The following is a 7,753-nucleotide window of genomic DNA, read 5'->3' as shown; positions in this document are numbered from 1 at the left end:
GGTTCAAACAAACAGTCTTGATAACCGCTCTCAGGCGCACTACCGTTGCGCCACCGAGTGTTTTCATTCTTAGGCGCGGCATTTATTACTGTGAATCAATGTTCTATGCACATAAACTCTGAGCTACCGCTCGGAAACAGCTGCATTATTTTCAATACTTTTCAATATGTCAGGCGTTTCGTTGAGTTGTATAATGAACAAATATGGGACTATGAATTGGATTTTTAAACAGTTCAGTCTCAGTCGTGTATGAAACAAATGCTTTTCTTTTTTTGCAGAGATGTGAGAGCAGTAGCCACTTTTGTTTTAGCGCCATAAGGTTACCTCACAAGCAAAGCTTGAAAACCGGGGCCATATGTGTGAAGCCTCAAAATTTGACCTTTCACGGAACGCACGGCGGAGTGATAGTGACTCATAACGAAGATGACATGAATCCTGGCATATCCAAACCACCCCGAACAATATCAACGGCACAAAAGGAAACCTGCCCCCAGTATATGCCCAGAGACTTCGCTCTTCAACGCAACGAAAACAAGTCGCCATTCAGCACCTCCCTGCAGTGCGCCAGCGTGACTAACAGCCTAAACCCCTCTCCCCCTCCCCCGCGCCTTTCGTGACACAACTGTCGTTCTTTTCACCCCCCCCCCCTCCCCTCCATACTTAAAAGACGCTAGCTACTGCCCTCCGTCACCCCTGATGAAGGAGCCGAGTCGGCTTCGAAACGTTGGGTTAAAGTTAAAAATTTTGGTTGGAGATGTGCAGTTTATTACAATCTTAGTTAGCCGGCAAGAAGAGACTAATCGCTCGTTTGCAAGTTGAAATTTTCAGTTTTTCGTCGCATCATAAATATTTTTAAACAAGTTCAGCATTTAGTGACTTTTATTTGTATACTTCATATCAAAATGTGCGATGCTCAGGAGTATGTGTATAAAAAAAGATTGTGACCCGGACGTGATTCGAACACGCAACCTTCTGATCTGGAGTCAGACGCGCTACCGTTGCGCCACCGAGTCGACTTATTGCCTGCGTAATGCAGAGTTCTTTTCAGGGCAGCCCATCATCTGTTTCGTCTGGCCTCTTCCCGTGCTGTCTGTTTTGCGCATCGTCTTTTTCAAGAGACAGATGTGCATCTACAGTTGGATAGGAGGGGATTCTCTAGAGTCTAAGAGATCGCAAAGTTGAGCGCTGCATTTAGGCAATTTACCTCCGAAATCTCTCAACGATAATGGGGAAACTTCCATTTCATTTTTTTTAACCTTTCCTAGATTATGGAAATGTTTGTGATATTGTTTGAAACTGCAGAAGTTGTCACAAATAAGGCGGGAAGTCTCCACGCGAAGAGCTTTATTTGGCGTGATTCTCCTATTTAAGCTGCACTGACACCGCGTGGACTTAGAAAAAAAAAAGACTAGAAGGTAATGTGGTGCTGTATAAACTGACATTCAGAATGAAGCAATTAAGCATGAGCATAATCCATACCACACATCCAAGTAGGGCAATTTAATGAGTCACAGAAATCTCACCTAAGGGAGGGAAACAGTACAGCTGTAATTGATTTTATGCTTATCCTCAGAAACAACGGACTCACAGCAACTCGCTGCTTATGACATGAGGATACAAAAAATCCGTCTTCGAATTGAACGCGCGCGAGCGTGCACACACACACACACGCGCGCGCACGCGCACGCGCACGCACACACACACACACACACACACACACACACACACACACACACACACACACACACACACACACACACACGCACACACACACACACACACACGCACACACACACACACACACACACACACGCACGCACCCACACGCGCACGCACGCACGCACGCACACACACTCACGCATGCACGATCACCATACACGCGCACACATGCACGCGCGCGCGCGCGCAGACAGCTGACTAAAAATTCAGCGGAACACCTAATTACATTGTGTGTTGGCAATGCGATATCATTCCAAGCTGTTTGTGCCCTCACCGCAGGTGACTGGTTTGCCTTGTGAAGCTACCTAAGATGCCGTCCCGCAAATGGATTGCTCTTCCTGTTCCGCCGTTTTTTTTCCTCGATTAGGCTTCTAATGCTATCACTGCAACACAACAGCTAACCTGCCAGCGGGAAGCTTGACAGGTTCCCCAGTCTCTTTGAAAGGTAAAAGGCAGCTACTTCCATCAGCACAATAAAAAAACGCAGCTGCACTGTCACTCTCATGATCTCAATAAGTGAGTACCAAAAATATTGCTACTATCGTACCTGGTCAACACCGGTTCACAAGCGTCGACACCTCACTTTGTTTTCTCACTCCAAGTTCCCGTCGATAACAGCACTTCTGCCAGTTGTCATTTCCATAGTGCATGCTGTTGGAACTAAAATAAAACACACGCACAAAAAAACGCAAGCACCCCTTGCCACCGCGACTAAAAATTGAACTTCGTTCGCTGTCTGTCTACAGCATGGAAACAAAGAAGTAAAAGCAAGCATGGACCTGAAGATCAAAATAAAACACCAACGATATCCAAACGTTTCTTGCAATGAAGGGTGAGGCATACCGCGTGTTTCCACGAAGCCGGCCACAGATGTTTCAAAAAAAGTCTTTTTTGAGGTGTAAAGGTTGCTTTGGCAGCAGAGCAATACAAGTGTTGGTGGACATCAGAAAACCGGTGAATCATGTAAACTTTTGACCTGGTTAACAAATTTATCATTTTTAACTTTTTTACTATTGAAGTTAGGCGCCTGGCTGCAAATAGAGATTAATAGCCTGCCGTTAGCAATAGCCATATGAGAGTTCAGAATTTAGAAAAAGCCATTACTCTTGCCGCTGTGACTCGGCAGATTTTGATATACTCGCGCCTATAAAGGTGCGCTTTTGAGATGCGCACTGCTATGACGGGCGAGAAGCGACGGCCCGCATCGTGTCACTCCGTGGTTCGGGTGCCTTGTGACCGTCTGTGAACCGCCCGCCCAGGGGTGCTCGCTCCTGATCACTGCTCCAGTCCACACGGGAGGGAGAAAGTCACGTGGTATGTGGTCCCGTGGGACTTGCGTTGGCCCATGGCTAGAGTGTCCCAGTACACTCTACCATGGCTGGGTGACGTGTATTGGTGGCCGCGAAGTTTGCAAGACGAAACCCGGGGAGTTATCGTCGTTGACAGCAAAAGAGGTCCCAAAAATCACCGATGACGTCACCGTGGTATCAAAGAAAAATAAAATTTCTTCTGAATGTGCGGGGAATTGATCCCAGGACTTTCTGACTGCGAAGCAAGTACATGGGTTGCCTTACGACTTTATGGTAATGAGTAGGTGTGTCATTAGACAGGAATATAAAAAATTCAAATGAATAAATACAAAACACAAACGATGCTTTCGCACTCAAAGCACGCAAGCAGACTGATGTGCCCTATGTAATTTTATAATTTTTCTTGCGCATGTCTATAAGACCAGGCTATACTGCCAGTCATTTCAGCACGGTGATCACGGCGTCCTTTTCGGCATAGACATCTCATGTTTTAGTCGAGTGGAGGGAAAACTTGTAAATAAATTTTCTCGCCAATAAATGCGTCTTTTGCAGCCGGGCAGACACCGATTTAGCCAGAAAGAGCCGCAGAGTCGACTTTTCCCGAAAACAATTATTGAGATGTCCACAGTTTTTCTTAAATCGAGTGGCTGAGAGCATTTTTTTAATATAATGGCCCCAAATCTCAACTATAAAATACTTTCCGAGATTCCCGCGGTTAATTTCAGTGGTCTGCGCCACACGGCACGCAACGCAAATAAGAAATTCCTGTGGAACATACTAAAATATACAGGTATCGGACCTGAGATAACTGTTTTAAAGGTTTGCCTGGAGTCCACTTTTATAACATTTGACCAGCGGTAGTTTCTGCAGAAAGCGGGCATTTGTATTGAATCGTGTGCCGTGCCGGTATTATGCAACATCTTTCTTTCACAAATGGAGCAAGTAATTCATCAGGATTTACCAGCAAACAAAGTTTTTAAAGTTTTAGATACGTGGACGATATATTTAATTTTTTAACCAAGGACGCAAGTTTGAACTGCGCTGAAGCTGCATACTATGTTTTATCTCTTTTTAGACAACATGGAAATGGCTTAGATTTTACATGTGAACCACCTGTAGACAATGTTTTACAGTTTTTAGATCTTTATATTGAGTTCTGTACGGATCATGTATGTTGGGCTTGCGCTCCGCGAGCAAGAACAGGTCTTCTGAAATTTGGCTCCTCTCATTCCAAGTTAGTAAATAGAAGCATTGCTTCACTGTGTCTTGAGTCTGCACTAAGGAAGTCATGCGTTCACATGATGAGACCAAGTTTTGATAACCAATTGGCAAGGCTGGCTTCAGCTGGTTTCCCAGGTTTGCTCGTCACAGGGGTCGTCGAACGTATGTTGCAGATGAAGTCGAGGGCAATGAGAGCTGAGGCAGAGGCGAGACCTGTGGCGGTGTCGTATGTGCACAAGTTAGCCCACAACCTGAAAAAGGTTGCGAGGAGGCATGGGGTCCCGCTCGTCTTCACAGCCCCCCTGAAGCTCGGAATTGTTTGCTTTCGAGTGGATAGAAGAAAGCAAAAAGAAAAAGAAACAGGCCGCGGTACCAGGCATGGATGACCATTCATGAGATGTACCGAAGGGGTAGTTTACGAAATTCACTTCTCGTGCGGTCGTTCCTACATAGCACAAACTGGGCGCTGTGTCAATAAGCGAATGAGGGAATACGAAAGAACCATGGAAAAAAATAAAGAGGGCCAAAATTTACCTAAACATACCAGATCCTGCCCTTCACGCTTTTGTGAACCATTTTTTTTCAATGATGCGGATTCTGGCCAGGAGTAGCAATGTAAAAGCAGGAGAACTGATCAAAGCGCTCAATATCAACAAGAAAGGCAGTTTTTGCGTCAGCGAAACATCAATATCTTTGCACAAGGCGGAAAAACAGTTTTTTGAAACATGCTTATCGTGTACGACTTGATGTGTGAATATGCTCCTTCGCAGGAACTTGCGGACTGTATATATATATGCATGTATGTGGTTTCTGCAAATTAAACCAGTTGGGAGTGGCGCTATGTCCCATACTCTTCTCTTGTGTGTGTGTGTGTGTGTGTGTGTGTGTGTGTGTGTGTGTGTGTGTGTGTGTGTGTGTGTGTGTGTGTGTGTGTGTGTGTGTGTGTGTGTGTGTGTGTGTGTGTGTGTGTGTGTGCGTGTGCGTGTGCGTGTGTGTGTGTGTGTGTGTGTGTGTGTGTGTGTGTGTGTGTGTGTGTGTGTGTGTGTGTGTGTGTGTGTGTGTGTGTGTGTGTGTGTGTGTGTGTGTGTGTGTGTGTGTGTGTGTGTGTTGTTTTGGCGCCTTAAATGTACAATGATAAAAACCATAGTACGTTGTAAAAGACGCTGATAATGCTCACGTCCCGCGACCAGTTTGAAAGCTCCGTTACTGCACATCCTTCAGTATCGTAATGCCACCTGAGCAAGTTGCTTCTCTCCTATTTCTTTTTCAGGTTTCCTGGACAGCTGAATGGTGACCTTTTCAAATTGGCCGTCAGCATGGTTTCTTTCCCACGCTTGCGCTTATTCGTACCCGGTCTTGCCCCTCTGACGTCCCTGAACAGCCAGCCACAGAACGCCTTGTCTGCGCCGAAGCTGACGCAACGGATGTTTAATGCCGAAAACATGATGGCGACCTGTGATCCTCGCCATGGCCGCTGCCTAACAGTCGCCGCTATGTTTAGAGGTCGCATGAGCGCACAGGAAATTGATGAGAATATGCTGAAGGTCCAGAACAAGAACTCCAGTTTCCTTGCTGAATGTATCCCCAACAATGTCAAGGGATCTCACTTCGTCGCCTCGAGATGTCTGCTATAGTTTTATTGGAAACAGCAGAGCCATTCAAGCGGTTTTCAAACGTTTCTGCGAGAAGTTCACTGGTCAGTATTTTGTCTGGTTTGAAACTGTTGCTTTAAAACACGCGCTTTCTTTATACCGTTCATTAATGCCCGCTTTCTGGAAGATAGCGTAGGTCGTACAAGTGACTCATGTTTTAACAGAGTTAGCATGCCTGCTTATCAATATTTTTGTGCGCTGCCATGTTGCGCCGCAAGGTGTTCGTGCACAGGTACACCGACCATGGTATGGCTGAAGAGGAGTTCATCGAGGCAGAGCAAAATCTGTCCCATTTGATTGCTGATTACCAGCAGCATCATGAAGTTGCAGCTAGCGAAGACGACGACGCTGGAGAGACCTAATTTTTTCTAAGAGCTTTCACACCCACTATCTTTTTTTCTTTTGCAGGTCTATTTTCGGCGAAGCTCAAGAAATTCCTGCCAATTCCTCCTATTCTACGACAGCGTTCAACATTACCAGGTATACGAGGCATAACCTAGCATGAACCGCTAAGCCTGGCGAAGATATTGCAAAAGCACTTCTCCCATTGAAGCTCGATGAATAAACATAAAACAATAATGTACCAGGTTTACACACACGATTTAGGTTGTCTGTAATGTTCTCTCTAATCTTCCACAAACAAAAGTGAGTGGTGTCTGGATTCTTCACCGAGCACTGGTTTCAAAAATATATTTAAATTTAAAACAATGGGAGTCTAAGAGAGCAGCGAAATTCTCAGCCATTTCAGGAGACAAAAGCTTGATTCTCGAAGAATCTACATCTCCAATCGCTTTTTTAAGCGGCCACTATATAGCACGGGGTCTGAGCTTTCAGTTGGGCAGGGGCGTCTTTGTCAGAAAAAAACGGTCTCAAAACACTGTCATCTATTCTCTCGCTCTAAGTTATAATCCAATTGTCCATGCGTACCATATACATGTTTCGTAGCCAAGTGCTCTAATGCTGCTACATGCACGTATAGAGGAGGTGGGAAATGTCTCAGCTGTTACTATACTTGAGCGGCATCTGTTACGGCTTAGGGGTTTCTCCTAGTGAGGCACTGAAACACTGTCACTCAGAGCGAGAGGAGGCAACCCGCCTCTAAAAGATGATCGATGGATGTAAATCGGCGTGACAGGTGTGCAGAGGAGCACAAAACTATAACACGCGATGCGTAGCCATGAAAGCTTGTGGTTGTGACGTTACTAAATGTCACCGAATCGAAAGTGCTCCGATAACGCCTCTATTATCACGCCACTCGGTGGTCCGAGCGATGTCGAGGGCCGAGCTCACGCTGACTGAGGCACGAAGACGCTTAGATTAGCTCTGCGAATTTTATGCACAGAAAGTACAGCCGTTTGTTCCTTCAGTGACCGCGAGAGTTATGGCGTTCTGTGTGCGCGCGACATTTCGGTTTCATTTTAATTTCAGCTCGCTTTCTTTTCATGAATTGACGTACGTGGCAAACCATTAAGTTAGAACACAATAGTACACGTGGTGCCTCTTCTTGATCTACTGAGCTACATGAAATGGAAGGTGGTAGGAATCAAATGTATATGCATCAGATTCGCTGGTGCGTTTAGCTTTCTTCTTCTTCATTTTAAATTACCGCCTGTTAGCCTAAGATATTCGGTAGGAACTTTGCGGCGATTAAAAAAGTTTGTATACGTTGCGACTGCGAAAGGTTGAGTACTTAATGCATATGCTTTCTAGACGAAGTTTCTGACGATGTTTTAGTGATACTCAATTGAGCGCTTTTGCAATATATAAAAATCGTCCCTGGTTTATGCTAATCTATTTCGAACTTCATTTTGGAGAAATGAACGATTGAATGCTTAGTTCAGTGCATGGAAA

General features: G+C 45.2%; 1 non-coding gene across 1 annotated transcript; it reads right to left on the bottom strand.

Annotated features, from left to right (window-relative positions):
* Positions 1–941: 941 nt before the first annotated feature.
* Positions 942–1,013, bottom strand: TRNAW-CCA (transfer RNA tryptophan (anticodon CCA)). Its single transcript has one exon. It is a non-coding gene; the product is annotated as a tRNA-Trp (tRNA).
* Positions 1,014–7,753: the final 6,740 nt, after the last annotated feature.

This window comes from Amblyomma americanum, chromosome 1, assembly GCF_052857255.1.
Source record: "Amblyomma americanum isolate KBUSLIRL-KWMA chromosome 1, ASM5285725v1, whole genome shotgun sequence".
Taxonomy (NCBI): domain Eukaryota; kingdom Metazoa; phylum Arthropoda; class Arachnida; order Ixodida; family Ixodidae; genus Amblyomma; species Amblyomma americanum.
Note: the sequence above shows the minus strand (reverse complement) of the source record. Positions and strands in the feature narration are given on the sequence as shown.